General features: G+C 45.0%; 1 long non-coding RNA gene across 1 annotated transcript in view; it reads right to left on the bottom strand.

Annotated features, from left to right (window-relative positions):
- Positions 1–2,009: 2,009 nt before the first annotated feature.
- The window catches only part of LOC138068945 (uncharacterized), a 203,734-nt gene continuing 186,826 nt past the window's right edge, over positions 2,010–18,917 (bottom strand). The window contains exons 6-7 of the long non-coding RNA XR_011143823.1: positions 16,576–16,631; positions 2,010–2,580 (exon numbers count right to left, since the gene is read on the bottom strand). This is a non-coding gene — a long non-coding RNA (uncharacterized lncRNA). The remainder of the gene's footprint in view (positions 2,581–16,575; positions 16,632–18,917) is intronic.

Genomic DNA, 18,917 nt, shown 5'->3' with positions numbered 1-18,917 from the left:
CAACAGAGTAGGCCAGGAAGAGAAAAAAATACAGTATGCCAGAAGCAAGCTACAGGGTGACTTTTTGGTAGCAGAGAAACTATTATCATTACTTAGTACCTCTTTTTTTTATATAGTAGTACGGGGTTACAAACTTCCATTTAGTTCTGTAACTGACCCTTACTCTTCATTTAGTCCTTCATTTAGTTCCTGCAGCACTTTCCTGCCTCCTTTTTTGGGAACTGGTCTTAATCCTGCCAAGATTTAGTCACTTGGGACTGTTTAGAGTTCCTCAGACCACCTGGGTTTAAACTCCATCTTGTTCGTGAGTATGCAGTGCGTTTTCTTCATTGCTGGAATGTGTGTTATCTTGTTCAGTGGCACTTAATTTCGCATCAGTTTGCACATTCTCATCCTGGGTTGAATCCTTTGAGATTTTTCCCATGACACAATTTGCTTTTTGCTGTTCTCATGACACATGTTCATTCTTTTGTAGCAACATCTGCTTTAGGGTTTCATCTCTTCTGAGGAAAATGGGGTTGGTTTTTCCAGGCTTAGGTGCTCCCTGTTTGGATTTTCTGTGCCTTCACAAATTTGTATTGAAGTCAATGTAGACATGGTCTTTTTTAATTCTGTAGGGATGAAATTTGAAATCCTTTCTCACTTGAGTCTCTGAGTTGACTTGAGTGACAGTTTGCAGTTTGTGCCACGTCATCCGGTTTGCTGCAGTTTATTTTGTTCTTTCTTTAAGCCTGTTTCTACAGTCACAAGGCTGCATTTTAAATATCATTCAAAGACTGGTCATGCAAATAGAGCAATGGACTGGGTAACTCTTCCACCCCTTTTCTCAGAACACCATTGGGCAAGTCACTTGACCTCGGTGTGCCTCAGTACCCCATACATGACTGTATAAAACAATAATAATAACAACTAGCCTAACTTCCTTGAGATACTGTGAGGATCAGCGCACTAATGAAGGTGATGTGCTCAGGTATTTCAGTAATAGGGGGTCACAGGAGCTAGACGGAAAAATAAAGCAGAAGCTAGCAAGACTTTCTCAGCTGGTAAGGCTTAGTGTTCAGTTTGAAATCTCTGGCTCTTGACAAATCAGGAGAGTTACTAACATGTAGTCAAAAAAACCAACCAAACAAACAGCCTCTAAGCTGAAATGAGAGTGTTTGTTAGCAAGTCTAACAGTGCAGCGCAGTGTACCTTATCTCTAGCTTGGTGAAAAATCAAAGGCAGATTTCCAGCTGTGCCTATGAGCACTATTTGGTCATTGAACAAAGCAACTGGCACCTCATAGCCAACCTACCGAATGATCACAGCCTGATTCAGGTGCACAAACAAGTGCAGAAATGAGCTCCATGCACAGAATGCGTTGTTATTCAATCAAGCCTTTAATTGTAACTGTTTTAAGCAAGGAATTGCCCTGTTTTATGAAAGTGTGCTCAGCATTACTCTGCCATGGACATCTGTCATTCAGCAGGCGCCACCCAATAAAAGTACTTAAAATGCTCTGTTCCTCAATTAAAATATAAAACAGAGCTGTTTAGGGGCTTTTACGAGGTGATTTCTATTTACCTGACAGATTTCCACACTGAGGAGCACGAAGCAGGATTTCAGTTTCTGATCAGAAGTGATTGCTCCACAAAACAGTAAGGCTTGAATTGTTTTTTCTTTTACTTTCTTTTACTTCTCTTTCCTGTTAAACTTCAGGAATAATAAAAAAATCCATGAAGAAAAAAGAAATCCATATTCCAAAGAAAAGCTCAGAACTAGGAAGGTCTGTTGTGGGTCTTGCGCTCTGTAATCCACAGAAGGAACCAGATCCGATCGGCCCTAGGTTTCTTGTACTCGGCGGCTCTGGCAATGCTGAAGTAACGTGGAAACCTGAACAAATCTTCAGAGCCTGCTTCAGCACCTGCTAGCCTATTTATCCACATTTCATCTGGCAAAAGCAAAGGAAAAAACCTGCTTTGTTCTGGTCTGAAACAGCCTCTTATGAAGAGGAAAAAGACTATGGCTGGGCAAAAATCTCCTGTTTTCTCCTGATGAAACACTGCATGAATGTTTTTTGTAGTTATTCCATTGCCTGTGTATAATGATCGTGCTTGGAGGCCCAGGCTGTGACTTGAACCCTGATGGGAGCACTGGAAGGGCCACTGTAATGGGTTTGCCAAATAGCAGAGATACCTCACTGTATTTCCACTTGGCCGCACAAAATGCACCAACCTTTTGCAGTAGTTAAGTAAGTGGGAGATGGCCAGGCCATCCCGGAAATCTGGCCTCTTGTCAGGAAGGCTGCTCTCTACCAAAGGCTGTTCTGAGCAGACCTACTCGGGGTGTAGAAACAGGAGTGCCTACCTTAGACACGACAGCACCGATGCTGCTGCACCAACTGATAAAGACTCGGGATGCCATCAGGTAGCTGTGCCCATGTATCCTCACCAGAAGTTCCTTCTGTTACTCTCCTGCAGCTTTATTTGCTTGTAGCCCGTCCCTCTTTGGTACATCTCCTTGTACCGTGCTTGGGTAACTGTTGCCAGTTCATGCAGGAGGCTGGTGAGCAGGGAAGTGCTGGCCCAATCCATCTTCTGCCTGAAAGCAACAGAAAAAGTTTTGCTTTGCATTCTGCATAGCGCATGGAAAAGTGATGGGTTGATCCACAGCGTCCCCTGTGCCATCCTCTGGCAGGCCTAGCCACTTCATCCTATCCAGTTAGCCTCAGGAGCGAAAAGGATGACAACACCATGATGGGAGGTTTATGCCCTTACCAAGAGAGATCCCTGTTCACCGCAGACACTTTCAACACACTTAAACCCAAGCCATTCTGCTGTGGCCACGTAACAACAATTTTTAGACCAGTTCTCCACTTCTTGCATTACTGTTAAGCCATTGCATTGCTCTTCGTCGCCTGGCATCACGCACGGTCTCTAGCAGCGTAGGCGTGTGACGGATAGAGCCCATGGGGTTGTGCTGGGGGGTGAAGGCAGGGGGAGTCTCTACAGTCTACTCTGTAGCTGTTCATGCTGGCCCAAGACAACCCCTGCTCCTCATTGCAGTTGCTTTCTGGGGCTCGTGGCTCCAAAGAGTTGCCCCAGCACATAATGACCCTCACCATGAGCGGAGCTGGGATCGCACATCACACCAACCCACCCCCCCTGTGAAGTAGAGCCTTCCTCCAGGAGCTTCGGGCATCCTGTATTCCTCCTGCATGTCCTCAGCGAAGAAACAAAACTGCCTGCTCCAGAAGTAAAATAATTCCTGATACTAAGCCTTGAGGTAGACAAAAGTATCTGTTCCCCCTTGGCTGTATAATCTTCCAGGAAAAATGTTAATTTCCTTTTAAAATTAAGGAGAGGAAAAGCAAACAGCAACTAAACCCGATAAAAGCTAAATAGCTCCTGGATTTTGTACAGCAGACACAAGGAGGAGGCCTTCTTCCCTCAACCAGCATTGCTCAGCAAATGCTAGGAAATCTTATGTTAGCCCTTAACTCAGTCTGTCATGGGTTTTTTCCTCTCCAGCAGCATGAGTTAAAGATGCTGCATTAGGCCTAGCTGCAAATACCTGACCTGTCAGTTCAAGTCAGATTCTTCATGTTATTTATATGGACCCTTTTGTGATCGTATCGATTATACAAGTGAGTTCTCAAGTACTCAGGCGCTCAATACAGCCACACAATGGAGAAAAGCATCCAGGTTAACGCAGAATTACACATGTGCTAAACATACCAGGGGACAAGAATAAGTACTGACATACACAATTCAAAGGAAAGTCTTAAGAGCTGTCTGTTTTGTTGCAAGGCAGCGCTTCATGCTATTAAAGTAAAACCTGCATTTTAATTTTCAAGGTGTAGCGACCAAAGTTCGTCACAGTTATTCTTAGCCATGACTGAATTGCCATCTTCAGGCCACTTTTGAACACATCCGATTATTCCCTAATAATCCAAAATCCAGTTCAAGCCCCTCCCTCCCCTCTGTTCACTTTACCCTTTGCATTATGAATTCTGTGGGTAAGGACTGCCTGTTTCACAGGGGGCTTGGTATCACAGAAAGCTGGTTGTTGATCTCTGGATGCCTGCAGGCCAGCAATCTGTGCTACCAGTTACCCCTCTTAAAAAAAATTAAAAAAGGCAAGTGGATAAAACTGGTACAAGCGTCTGTAACAGGCTAATTGGACCCTTGTGGGCAACATAGCAGATACAAAATTAAAACAAACAAAACATCTTATTGTACAACTGTACTTTAAGGACCATTATCGCAAAGGGATCTGTCTGGATTTTTATTTTAGTTTTGTTTTGTTTAAAAGGACCTAATTATGGCCAGAGCTGGAGTATCACCAGTCTGTTTTCATCTATAAAGAAAGGATATTTTGCCTCTGAACCTGAGAAATTGTTAGAAGTTGGTAATTAGTATGACTTGTTAATAGAGTTTGGCTGTGATTAAGCTGTGATTGAGTGTGAGTTTGGTTCTTGTCAATGAGAATGCCTGTAAGGTTGAGAGATGTTTAATGAGACACCTGTTGTCAGAAGTACCCGGTGGGCTTTGTCGCGCCTGGTTGGAATTTGTTCTGCAGAACAGGAGCGATGCACAGAGCGGAAACCCACCGCAGCACGCGCCGACGGGCGCCCGGCTCCGGGGCACCGGCGGCGTCCCTGCGATGCTGGCTGCTGCCGCCGCAGGAAGCCTGTCGCCGACGCTGCCTGAGCAGCGTGAAAAGGGCCCGAGTGTAAATGAAGGTAAGACCCACTGGGTACGTCCGCGCCTCAGCAGACCTCAAGTCTGGGCTCGCCTGGCTGCCGTACGGCATCGCCCGAGCGCAGCTGGGCCGTGCTCGCGAACGTGCCGGAGACAGGCGCGCCTGAGCGTCGCGGCGGGCAGGGCACCCAGGCCGGCTGGCCGCCGGCCCCTGCGAGGGGGTGCCTGGTCGCGTGATGTGCCAGCGCAACAGCTGCTGCAGCCCTAGCCGTGGCTTTTAGCGTGATAATCCTCCCCATCCCAGCTGTGCAATTAAGTCCGACTCAGGAGTGCAAAAGGCAGAAATGTGAAGTGTTAATCTAGGCAGTGTGGCACTTTCGCCTGTGCCACAGTCTGACGGCAGTTATGGGTGAAGGAAGGCAAGAGAGGGGATGAAGCCAAGCAGACCTAAGACCCCTCCCCAAAACGTCCAACCTGCAACAGTGCTACACTGTTTGGGTCGCTGGCAAAAAGCTCCAGTATGGAGCTTTTTAAAAACTGACATTGAGCAGATCCTTTCTGCTCAGCTCAGCCCTTATCCATCCTTTCCTTTGTGCAATATTCTCTTATCCTTGTGCCTCTCTCTCAAACAAAAATGTCCCACTGAGCAGTCCTGGTATCTTCTGGGCTATGGCTAGCAAGAAAGTTTCATTCAGAGACTGCATTTTTGTCTCAAAAATCAGCATAATTTGCCATATCAGCCCACGTGATCAGTCCCTGCAACAGAATTCAGGCCTAATAATCACTCTGGGTATTTGGACTGCATATATAAAAGATTATTTCTCCCAGAACGTCTATTAACGTTTTCAAGTGGCTGCTATTTGAAACACACCTCAGTTTTACATGTAAAATGACAAAGGAGCAGGAAGCAGTCAACCTGGCCATTTTCACAGTCTTTTTAATATCTGAGAAATGACTTAGCTGGAAACGAGCAGAAACATTTAGGCTCATGTAATGTCCCTAAGGAACAAGCCATGGGCTTTGTGATGAATCTGAGCAACCACTGGATGGCATTGCTCTACACAAATGTACCTGTGAGCACATTCATCTGAGTGAAAGGAGCCTGGTCTCCAAAGAGATTAATTCAGACCTGAGGGGCTCAAGCCACTGTGACCTTACCATTCCTTTAAATAATACTCAGACTTAGCTGTCTGCCTGTGATCTCAGGGCCCAAAGTTTGGTCCAAGTGAACAAAGCTGACTTCCTGAAGCAAACTTACTAACAAGGCTGAGAAAATTTTTCCTTCATTTTACGTTAGATCAAATATTCAGCCCGGTTTTGATGGCTTTCCTTCTCATGAGAATGGAAAAAGAATTACTTGTAATTTATAAAAGCATCAAATTAATGCAGGGCAAACACTCCCAGCCAGTAAGCAATGCCTTTCCTAAAGCCCTGATGCTGGAAACGTTTTGGCCAGCCAGCTCCCTGGGGCCCACTGCTCACCATGGTGGGGCATCAGCTCAGCCTGTTTATCCATGTGATTCATATGTAGCGTGAAAAGCAGAACTAAAGAAAAAAAAAAGAGTGGGTGCCAGGTATGTTCTGCTTTGCTGTGGGCTCCGGAATAGCTAGACCAAGCTATTATCCTGAGTGAAGTGCCTCTCTGTATGGCAGTGGCCTCTCAGCACGTGTAATACAACTCTGCCTTCTGCTACATCACTCATTGATAAGGAATCAGCTGGTGGCCAAATAACCTGATGTTCATATTTTCCCCCAGGGGTCTGTGTTGCTTTCATTAATGACACACTGTGTTGGCCTAGTTCTTTTAACAACTACATCTGGCCAAGCCTATCTGAAAATGTCATTGGCCCAATTCATCCCCCAAAGAAATGTGCTGATGGCTTTGGAATTGCAGCAGGAAATTTGGAAATGGCAGCCCCACAGAAGGTGTAGCTGAAGTGGAATAATGCAGTGCTTGTGAGAGTCAAGCCTGAAGTCAATTGACAGTCATGTTGAGCACATATATCCTCAAACTAGGATATATTTTATCATCAAATGAGTATTTGTACTTCAGCTGTCAGGTAAAGACACAGATTCTGGGCACAGATTGCCTATTAGTATTGCCCCAGTTTTGACTGACCTAACAAAAATTTAATAATCATAGTCAATTAGATAACTCCACTTAAACTGGGAGTAAAATTAGGCAGTTGGTTCAAGTGCTGCAAAAGCCCCTACGCTCCCCGTTCTCGGTTCAGTACTCAAACCACTATGTTGCACTCAGCTACCTTTTTTAAGTTACTGGAGAAGTAGGATGAGTAGATCACTTTGTGCACTAACTGTTACATTGCTTTTATGACCGCGTTTGTCTCCTTTTTCTGGACACCCCTCCTAATCTGAACAAAAAGAAAACCATATCCATCTTGATCCGCTCAGCAGTCGGCTGATAAATGCTTCCTACCGTCAAAAATGCTTAGCCTCAGTGGGAAATTAAGGTTATGACAGCAGGGGGCTGTTGAGAGCCAACTTCTGATGGCCACCACTTTGCTACAGTGACTCTATGGGAAACCGAGGACAACTGGTGTTGATTAGCTGGTTATTCTCTCCTTTTTGGAACAGTTGCTTGTGGTTTCTTGTATCACCCATGGGGAGACCTCTGCGAAGCGAGTCATTCCTTATGTGGGCTCAGGGGTGTCTCTTTCTATAGCCTTTGGAGGAAAAGGCAATTTGCTCCCAACTTCAGCACTTCAGTGCTGTGTCCGAACACAGGTGGGATAAACCTGAGTGCATTTATTTAGCAGTTCACTCAGTAGAGAAGTTTAAAGAATAAAAGGAAAGTTGCTTCCTGTTGCTCTTCCATTGCACAACAGGTTATCTCTACACAATATCCTGTCGAACCCTGCACTGACGTGGGATGATATAAATACTGACCAGGGTGCCCACTGCTGTGCTGGCTGTTGTAAGGCAGATCTATTCAGGTAATCAGCTCAGCGTGCAAGTTTGCACTGGATCTTTGTAGGGTCAGAGCAACTTTCTAGGCCTCCAAAAAGTCAAGGTGACCTTGAAAACCACAGGACAGTCCGGAACACTTCTACGTAATGGGAATTCAGAAAATGAAATTCTAGACTAATTCCAATCCACTACAAAACTCTGAGGAAAAAAGAACTGCGTCTGCTGAAGTGGCTCTTTCTGTTCAGTGGCACAGTGTAATGGAGGATTTGTCACTGTCAGTGCTGCTCTTGTCTTGCTGAAAGCCGCAGCGTCTTTCACAAGCACTAAATAAAAATTCAAGCCAGCTGTCCCACCTGCCGGAGCAGTTTCTATTCTGGGCTCTGGTGTGCCGTAGGTATTGTGCTTATTGATTAGCTGTGGCTCATTGTTCCTTGACATTGTTAGGGAATATTCTCCTGGTTATAACCTCTAGAACTGATGTAGGCAGAAAATTCAAACCTTGCTGCAGCCGCCCAGGAGGGAATGGCTTTAATTGTGCATGGTGATAGGCTGTGGTTAAGTCTCCAGTCTCTATGGCAAGAGGCACTTTGGTACAAAATGAAAAGAAAGCTAAAAAAGACATCTTTTGAGAAGTCCAAATCACCCAAGTCAGAAAAGACTGGGAGCCTCCCTGACTGTAGCTGTCAATAAGGTGTTAGATAGGGGAAGATTAACACCCTTTAGCAAAGACACAGCTGTTCCATTGAAGGTGATAACATGCAATCAGGGGAGGAAAGAGTCTAGCACAGAATAATGAACACAGCGAGTGAATATTAGCAAAAAGGAACTTTTTAGCCTAACAAGCTGAAAAAGCCTCTTCAAGCTGGTTATATTAGTGGACATAAATAAGTATGAAAAACAGAGCCTTACTTTGCATCTGCAAAACAAGCTCAAATATTTACCCCTCTTTCTAAAGTCAGACTGGCTTCCAGGACAACAAAAATAGTGATAATGTAGAGAATAAAGGCTCTTATCTGCCTTGGCAGTGAGTGTGCAGATAAACACAAAAATCCTCACCCTAAAGAAGGCATGTAGTATTGAATCTCCACATCTGAAAGCACAATAAGTTGTGATAAGAGTAGGTTTTGGAAGAGGACAGATTAATAGTGGAAAGAACCTGGGATTTTGCCCACTCCTGTTTTTCATGGAAGGGAATCAGAACAATGAATTGCTCCCTCTGCTGCTAATGGGTCAAGGTAGAAACTGTTATTTTGATATACCTTCAGCTTTTCCGGTGACCTAATTGAGCTTGCCCAATGCATCAGGATCCCCTAGGACAGTATACCTTCAAAGATTTCCAAAAGTGGCTGCAGCATATCAGGATGCTTAATACAGAGTTAAACTTGGGTGTTAGATGCTGGCATGTTTCCTGCAAGCTGTGGGTGCAGTTTCACAGCCACCATAAGCAGACCAAAGGCCAGGCTGCCCCCAGCCTGGCCCCCCCTCCCTGTGGATGAACAACTCTCCGTCAGCCACGTGGGCCAGTCGGTGGTTAATTTCTGGCTGGACCTGAGCAGGATGGGGATGTCTAGCTAAGACATGGAGGAGCAAATGGGATCACCCCTTTAAGAAGAAACATAAGCTTAAGCTGATGGCGAGCCATGCTGTGAAGTACCCGTATGGCAGGGCACCGGAGAAGCAGACCAAACACAGCTACACGGTCGCCCACCTGGCGCAGGGTGGTGATCTCCAGCGTTGTGTCCCATAGCAAAGACCGTGCTGCCAGTGTTAAACCACCAAAGGCAGTGGGTCTTTTCTTTTTTTTTTTTAAGCCAGCCTTTGCAGGCCATGTTTGGGGTCTCATCTTAATACTCGTGCTCTGCCTGTGTACATGAAGAGAGGAGTCAAGTCCGGCAACTCTCACTGAAAGAGGGAACATTTCAGTTGATCTCTACCAATCCCTCCATGGCCCTTGCCGCTAGTGACGGAGAACTGCCTATCTGTCCCCTACAAGTCAGTGACCCTCCAGCCCTTTACCAACTTACTCCCCACTCCCTATATCATCTATTGCATCCAATTTATCTGAAAAATAAATTACTCTTAGCCCTTGCACCCCAAAAGTGGCAGATCCTGCACCTCCCTGCAGGGTATGGGCCAGTTACACTCGCCACTCTGATCCAGCCCATGGGATCAGGCTGCTCCCTCTGGGCCCCTTCTACGCTAAAACGCTCCATGGCCATCCCACAAGAGCCATTTCAAGGAATAAAGCGAGGCCACACCACCAGCTCCCAGGGAACCGACAACAAGCTACATCTGTTAGCTCTTCTTGCCGTTAAGGCTCTGTGACATTGCTATCAGTACGGGCTGAAACAGAGCGAGCACAAGCTCCAGGGAAGAGGAGAGGGTATGGATGGAAACAATAACAACCGCAGGGACACCACCGGCACCAGCAGGAGCAAAAATGTTGCTTTACCGCTTCTGAGTGCAACAGAGCATATGGACAGTCTGGGACTGTTGTCAGCAACCCAGAATGGGGTAGCTCTGTTCTGGCAAACTCAATTTTTTGTCTTTATGACCAAAGAATAGTTGCATGTTGGAAGCTCTGTAGTTGCTAGGGGAAGAGCCATTAATATGTTGGCGACTGAGAAGTCAGCCAAAGCAAATGCTGAGATAAAATTACTTTCTCCCACTTCTGTTTCACCCTGAGTGCATCATCCAGTGTCTTTTCTGTGCTCAGGATACCTCTTGCACACTGTGCTGTGCTAACTTCTTTGTCCTTTTTGATTTTTTTCCACCTTTCTCAACCAAGACTCTACAGAATAATATACTTCTGACAGTCTGAAAAGACTTCTAACATGGTAAAGCCCTGCTTACTGGCATAGCAAGACTTCAGACTGCTTTTGTCTTGTAAAACACTTCTAATGCCCTGAAAAGTAAGAATAGCAAATAAAATAATGGTAATGATGAGATCTGTGTTGCTAAACCAGCTCATCAAAGCATCAGACTGGAAATACACTGACTGGCGGGAGACGCTACAGAATAATTAATAATTCTCTAACAGGGCTTAAAGATGCTGCCTGCTTCCTGGTGCACAAGAAGTTAACAAGCTTCGTACTCAGCTCTTAGGGGTAGCTCTGTGCCCACGCTTATCCAGAATAACAATGTTTTTTTCCCCCTGCAATAGTTTAACCTCGGTGCTTCCCAGGTTCCTGCCACGTCAGCCCAGGAGAGGGCTGGGGACAAAGGCCCAGACCTCCCCTTTTATGCCTGCCACCTGCTTTTCCACCCTGATCAGCACAGCCCTCAAATCTGGCCTACACAGGTGACAAGAGCGAGGACCTCTGGACCAGTTCTAGAGAGGATTAACGTCAGCCAGAACAAAGTTCTCTTATTCCAAACAAAGTATCTGTATTCCAAATTAAATATATCCGTAAAGCTCTTGATTTTGAAGTAGAGTTAACTAGGCAATAGAGAGAACACAAGGTTAGCACCCTTCCCTCCCTCCAGCTCAGGCCCCATCCATAAAATAACAGTGTAGCTATAACAGAAAAGGTGAGGGTTTTTTTTTTTCTTCCAAAAACCCTCAGTTTTAAAGCAAGTGATCCCCGTTCCCTCCAGTAATTCCCCGGACACATTCCCTTTACCCTGCTACATAAGGGTATGGCTCCAAACCATTCCTGAACAAAGTCACTTTTCTTTTCTTGTTTGTTTGTTTTAACCCAGACTACTTACAGCTCTTTTCAAAACTGAGGAACAGTACAGGCTGCTTTTTGTATGATCATGTAATACCCTGCAAACAAAAGTATTCATTAAAAAAATAGTCTAGGAGCTACTACTGCCAGCACCTGACTCCACTGTGACACAGACGTATTTTTCTCACCAGAGGATTTTTTTCATCATGAGACACTGAACAAAAGTCACCAACAGTTGCTCTGATCAAAAGAAAGCTCTGCTAGAGTCTGCGGCTTGTTCACCCCTTCCCTTCATACCAACCGCTGCTCATTTCATTGAACGTTCGTTCTACTGTACAGTTGGCTCCTGAGAAAGTTGGAGCAAATTCTGTGCTGAACAGAATTTCACGTTTAGAACAAACGTGGTGTTTCTATCTACGGAGAGGGCGTTTAGCTATCCGTGGGACACAGGAACCTTGTATGACGAGGTTAGTAATGCCAGCACTTGTTAATACTTTGCCTTCACTGTCAGTATGGATGTACCTGGCCCTGTTCTGGTGCTAATCAATAGTTTATATCAAAGCATTACTCATTTTAAAAATCCTTCACTTTTATTGAACAGATGAATTAAAGTTCAGAAAAAATTAATGACCAATATGACATAGGCAATTTGAAAGCCTTCTCACTAGCCAGTCCCAAAGCTTGTTTTCTCTACAGATCTCGCCCTTGTTCATTTAAACCCAGGACTTCAGCCGGCAGCATTGCATCACCTTTATCTGCTCCCTGAGACCTGGCGTCTCAGCCCACACCCAGCACCATCAGTCTGCTTCATATGCAGATGTTGTGCAATAATAAACTAACCACTTAATTAAGGGCACAGTAATAAATCAGTCTATTCTGAAAGCACCTGAAAGTGTGGGAGGTGACAAAATTTCCAGTGAGTTTTATGAGGACAGCAACAGCATTAGCTGAATATACTTTGGCTAACTTTCATCAAACCATAAACTAGATTGCTTGGGGTTGACCATACAGAAAAACGCATCTCTGTTTTGCTTGAGACTTGGCTACTTTTTTCATTGGCTACCACTCTAATTTGGAAGAAAAAAAACATTTTTATTTTTTTCCATTAGGGAGAATGAGGCCCAGTCTCCGAGGCAGTGGGAAGCAGGAATTCAGGAGCTGGAATACAAGGCTTGTGCACTGCAGACCTCAAAGCCACGGAAGAGCTAGGAGGCCTGGCCTGGTGTCCTTACAGCTTGCTGCCTTCCCGTTTACATATGTATGAAGGAAGAAGCCCTGCCGTGGGAGCCCCAGATGAACTGGGAGCTCTTGAGTTGGAAAGCCATGCATTGTAAGCTCCCGGCTCACCATCTACAGATCATGACTAGAAACTGTAAGTCCAGTAGCGCTGAATTTCCACCCTCAGGTCTTTCTACTAAGGGAAGAAACAAGTAACTTGGAGCTGATGTTCCCAAGGCTCTTGGCTTCTCCTTGGCTTATCAAGTAATTGCTAAGCAAGCAAGAGCCAACAAGGCCGGAGGCTCCCAGGACCTCCCCAAGCAGCTGTGATAAGGTAGGCTAATTGGTAGGAAAAAGCAGGTTCTGTTGCATCTTGGCCAGCATCTGACCCATCAATTTTCTTGAATGGAAAACTGTCCCGCTAGGGAATTTCATCAACTCCAATCACTAGTGTCATGATAATGGGAGGTAATAACAGCATCCACAACCATAATGATAACAATTAGCTTTACATCATGTTTCAGCCATAAAACTCCATGTTCTTCACTAAGGAAGAATGCATCATTATCCAAATTTCACATATGGTGAAACTGAGGCACCAAGAGATGAGCCTTAACCAGTCTTGCTCAGAAATTCACTGGTCCAACTGGGTCCAGAAGTCAGCTTTCCTGACGTCTGCTCTTTTAGCACAGGATGTGTTTCTATAGCATTATTTCACACAGGCAGACAGGGTTGCGAAAGACCACAGACTCGTCTTTCTCAGCTTTTGAATATTCTGCATCAGTGCTCAAATATGGCTTCAAATGCTTTGAACGTTCTGCACTTTTTGTTTAAATGAAAGAGCGCTCTTCAAGGTGAAGGAACAGTGAGACCTTTGTGCTTTCTCTGTAGGTAAAAAAAATTGTAGTTGCTTGAAGAAAATAGCTCTCCTCATTGATTCAAATGGAATAATTGAAACACCATTAATAGCTGTTAGTTCAATGATTAGAAGGCCCTATTTAGCGAAGCTAAAGGAGCCAAGGGGAAACAATTAGAACTCCTCAGGATGAGTTCCCTCTCTCCCAGCATAGCCCTTCCAAAACCTCTTTCTTAACTTGACGGCTGACCGGCTGACTTTAAACTGCTAACACCGACAAAAAGGGGATGCTGCATCTTTTATAAACAGCCTTTTGTTTGCCGTTCTGACACCTGCGAAAAGCAAAATTGTTATTTTCTTGCTGCTTGTTGCTAGTTTGATGCCCGCTCTGGGGCCCTACATCAGAGACACTGTTCAAAACAGGTTGCAGGGGTCCGTTTCGGCGCTGTCTGCCTATGGTGCTGCCTGAAGGAAAACCATGGAAACGGAATTTGACAGGCTCGCAGGGACCTGCTGCTGCCAGAGCCGCTCGCTTTGAGCGCCTGATGAAGACATCACAGAGCAAACAGAACATTAAAACACTGTTGGCTGCTTTGCATCACTTAGAATGCAAATCTCTTTGTTCTGCTCGGCCTTTTATTTTTGTAGCGGAGGAATCTGGGCCGTAATCTAACACGGATTTGCCGACCTTTTATTTTTTTTTCCTCCCCCACCCCCCCAAAAAAGAAAAAAATTGGTTGTTGCGAGGAGGGGGAGGCTTGTGTGGGGCTGTAAACTGAAATGGCCACAGCTTTCCCATAATTTCGAAGCATGAATTAAACGTCCATATTGCAAAGCAGGCGACTCTAGGTTGCTTTGTTACACCCTGTGCATTATTTGACTTGGATTCATTTACATGCTGGCTTGTGGAGGTGGATTTCATGTCATTTTTATGTCATAGCTTAAAAGGCAAAAGTAATCCTTTATTTGAGCAGCATGTCCCTTCCAACCCTTCAGGTTGCGCAGCTAAAAATAGAAGGGCAAAAACCTGGACCCCCCCCATAATTCCAGTTTTATAACTTTTCATGCTAAATTTGAGCTGTGCCGTTATTAATTGCATTCCCCTCCCTGTAAGTAGCCTCTATTTTAATTGCAGTTGTCACCATTTTTCTGATTGCCTTGATCACTGTCAAACTTTGAAATAACTCGCACCTTTGTGTTCAGATGTGAGATTTCAGTAGCTCCTGCCAAGCTGTGCTAAATGTGAAGCGGTCAGAAAGGCTTTTGTGCTGAACAGAGAAACCACCCTGAATGTCTGCACAGGGAAAGAGCTGCTGGGGGCAGCAAACAAACTGACCATCCTCGAAGAGACAGTAATTTATCATTTAGTTCTTCCTGTGCTGCCTAACTCACAAATTACTCATACTGAGACAGTGCTATCGTCACTAAACTGGCAGCAATATCCAGCTGAGGGCTATGGCTGCAATCAGGAAATTAAATTTAAGCACATGTTTAAATCCACCAATTGCAAGATTCAGTTAAGATTTAAACGCACATTTAAGTTAAGACCAATACAGATGTACGCTTTATGTAAGTAGCTTCCCAGTAATCTTTAGGAATCTTGTGCTCAAGGGCCACAGTAGAAAGTACATGACTGGTCCCTGCCTGGCCTGGGAGACTCAGCATGAGGTGCACCATCCCCATCCACGGACCTTGGGGTTCGATGAAACAAAGTACTGCGTGCTACTGCCTCCCGCTCAGACTTTTTGCTAGTAAAGATCAGGGCCACCATGGATCAGGGCTGCAATTCAAAGGCCTCAGTTTAGCCACCTTCGCTTGAGTGTCATCAGTTCTACAACTGTCCTCTACTTCTGGAGACGCAGGATGGACCCAAGGCTAACGACTTGGCCAAGTCACGTCCAATTTCCAGGCCTTTCTTCGCCACTGCAACAGTGGACGTTGCTCTGTGCTATGTGCGTGTCCAACAAAATTAGCCGTCTTGATACAAAGCCAGAGAAGAAGGGCTTACCTGGATAAGGCTTGCTAGTAAGCAGTACTTTCTGCTTCCAGTATTGGACCCAAGCTATTTTGAGTGTCTTTTCCAGCTACAGTCCAGGAAAAGACATACTTTACAGAATAATTTAGCTGTGCCTGCAGAAACTATTATTTGTGGGTGAAATCGCTGGGTAGTTATTGGAAAATATGGCTATAAATCTCCAGGTAAGTGTTGAGGCCACGTCACACAGCATTTTGGCATCTGCCAAAAAGAGCCAGGTGCTCTCATTTCTCTCAGCTTCCTAAGCTCCTTTGGGTTATGCAAGTTTGTCGCCTTTTACATTCTTTTCCAGCCTTTTTTGCTGACTCCTGGAAAGTCCTTCCGTTTTCTTGTGGACTCGCAGACTTTGCGTTCCTGACTCAAATGCCTCTGCACTACCTTGCAGAAGTGACATAAAAAAATCATCATTTTGAGGCCGGATTCTTTCCTGTCCTCTGAGGTTGAACTGCATTGTTTAAGTTTGACTGTGAGGCAAGGCTGGTAGTTTCCTGACTAACCCAGAGTCTGGTCAGAAAAGAAGAATGAAAACCAGGGAAGCCACCCTAGAACATCTAAGCAGAAGACAATCAAATTTCCCTGTCAAAGAGAGGGCAAAACTAAGGATGTGGGATTTGTAGGAAAAATTGTGCAGACAGTTGTTTTTTCCTCTTCCTGTGTTTTGCAGTAGGACAGATTCCAGCTTTGTTTCAGTTCATCTGTAAAACATGAGGAATTGTCTGAGCAAAGCGTTGGTTCAGAATGAGAGCAGCTGGCTAGGGAAAGGTCAAGGGGACTTGTAACTGCTGCAGTTCTCTCCCAGAAGTGATTCCAACACAACAAATCCTCAAACCAACTTCCAAAGGAAAGGGAAAGGCAGTTGACCATCACTTAGCATCCCCTGACACAGCAGAACCCACAGTGTAATTAACGCATTTGTCAATTTAAATATAGGCCATTATGTCCTGTTGTCTCAGACTTTCTAGATGCATATGGTCACATTGTCTTCTGGTGTCTGCTGCAGCAAGGAAAGCAGAAAAGGAGACAGCTCTAAGAGCCTGGAAGCAAGAGTTAATGGTCAGGAAGCGGATGCAGGCAGAAGAGAGGGTCACGAAAGAGCAGCTTGGCTAGAAAAAGTTTGGGACCCACTGCTTTAGTTCACCCATAAGACATCCGGGGTATTTTTCAGGTGAACTCTAGCCTCCGTACCTGTTTATAGAAGCTGAAGACCACCGTGTGTTACTTTGATTCAGGGACCACGATACCTGAAGAGAAAAATCTGAATTTAATTGAAAAGATACTTTCTGTATGTTTCTTCATTCTCTAAGACTTTGGAAATTAATCTCCAGTGAAAACTGAAAAAAATGGTTCACCAACAGAGTGAGATGCTTCCCATGGAGCGCTCAGCTCCTCTCCAGCTACACCTCTTTACACCTGCAAGTCTAGCTCTGTTTTCCCATCTCCATGATATGGGGGTGTGGGATGGTGTAAAGTATTTCCCAGGAAACCGTCCCCACTAATAGTGACACTGCTCATCAAGTGGAGCCTGAATCCCATCAGCAGGAAAGACCCCTCCTATCCAGAGGGCAGCACTGATCAGAGAGTTTGGGACTCACAGTATGCTACAATTTGCAAGTCTACAGCTATTAGACAGAAAAGGATATTCAGAAACAGCCCAATTAGTTGCATTTTCTTTTCTAACCTCAGTCAAAAACCAGTCAGACTGTGCTTTAGATTTTGACATCCTATTAAATGCAGAACACAGGCCAATAGCTTTCATTTTCCCTTGTGATGCTACAGACTGTTGTTTTTATAGTTTGACAGAGAGACGTAATTAGGCCTCAAAAAGGACAAGTCTAGACTATTAGTTCCCCACAGAGGCTTCTTGGAAAATCAGAACCCACAGTTTATTCTCCACTTCCCCACTGAAGCAAATTTACGGATATCTGCCTCATTCTGGATCTCCAGCTTCAGCTGATATTCCTGCCCCCTTCATTGCTGCCCAGAAGAATTGGACTTAAAAAAATAGCTGTAAATTGTCATCTCCATCATATATAAAATGACCTAAGTAGCTGAAATGCTTGCAGCTTCACTTTTCTGTTCTTTTCTCAACAGCCAGAAAGAAGAAACAGTCTCTGGCTACTATATCCCTCTCAAATGCAATTCCTTAGTCTTTCTTTGCTAGCTTCCCCTTACTCTTAGTTTCCAAATGTTTGGATGCTTTCTGTAACTTTCCTATTAAGCTGCAACTGTGGACACACCTGATTCAAATGAGCTCTTAGTCTCTATATAGCCATGAAGCACTGGTCTTTTTGTTTGTTTGTTTGTTTGTTTTTGCAATAGCATCATCATATTTTAGATGCATCTTCAGTTTATAATCCCCGGTAATCCTCAGATCCTGCTGTGCCTAGCCAGCAGTCCCTAATTCTATGTAAACCATTCTACAGCTGTCTTTATTATATCACATGCTACTGTTTTCAAGTCATTTCCCCGATCTATCAGCATTGTATTGAATTTTAATCCTATCTTCCAAAGTGTTACTCAACACATTGTCTGGGAATTCGCCCCACAAGGAGCATCAGTGCCTGTTCCCTTCTGCCACCTGCTTTGCTTTGCTCACCTCGGCGCGTGGCTTGTTCCTGTGCCAAGGATGTGCAACGCATAATACACTGCTGCTTCCCCTTTTTTTGGAGCTTCGTCCTCTTCTGTAGGGAATGTCAGACCTATGCAAGGCTATGTCACCCCATGGAAAACCCCGGGTGCTTGAGCTTTGTCCTCTTCTGTAGGGAATGTCAGACCTATTCAAGGCTATGTCACCCCATGGAAAACCCCGGGTGCTTGAGCTTCGTCCTCTTCTGTAGGGAATGTCAGACCTATTCAAGGCTATGTCACCCCATGGAAAACCCCGGGTGCTTGATACCACACTACAGAGCAGAAATTCTGGGCAGCGCTGATTTGCCCCTCCACAAGTACGAGCAAACGTTTTCCGTTTCAAATAAGCAAGGTTTATTCCTCCCTTTCAAGTCCTGGTCATGGGTTAGCGTATCCCTACCAGTCTGCCACAGAAACTGAAGAGCTCCCTGGCACAAGGGCGGGCAGCTGCTAAGTGGAGCCATCCCTGACACTGGCCCCTTCTCCGGGCCGAAAGGGCATGCAGTCACACGGGTCTGTGCAGCTGCAGACTGCAGCACGCTGCTCTGCAACTAGTCAGTTAGACCGGCCGCTTGTGCCTGGCCTCTCGAGCACCAGGTGAAAGTAAAATGCTTACATGACTCCACTGCCTACAAGGCCTTGAAATCTTTAGGGGGCCTGGCTTTGCTGCCTGGTTTTCCATTGACAGACTGATAGAGACATCACAAATCTCTCTGAAGGCCAGTCACTAGGCTTCTTTCAACTTCAAAGGGTGTCAGTGTTCACTCTGCCTAGGAGCCTGGGGCAATATAAATCACACATGAATAGGTGAACTGAATGTTTGAGGTTAAATTCCCTTTCTGTATATACAAATATTTCTCCTTGGGTAACTGATATTACTGTGTTGTTTCTAATCATCA

The sequence above is a fragment of the Struthio camelus genome, chromosome 12 (genome assembly GCF_040807025.1).
Source record: "Struthio camelus isolate bStrCam1 chromosome 12, bStrCam1.hap1, whole genome shotgun sequence".
NCBI lineage: Eukaryota > Metazoa > Chordata > Aves > Struthioniformes > Struthionidae > Struthio > Struthio camelus.
This window is presented reverse-complemented; position numbering and strand designations above follow the sequence as displayed.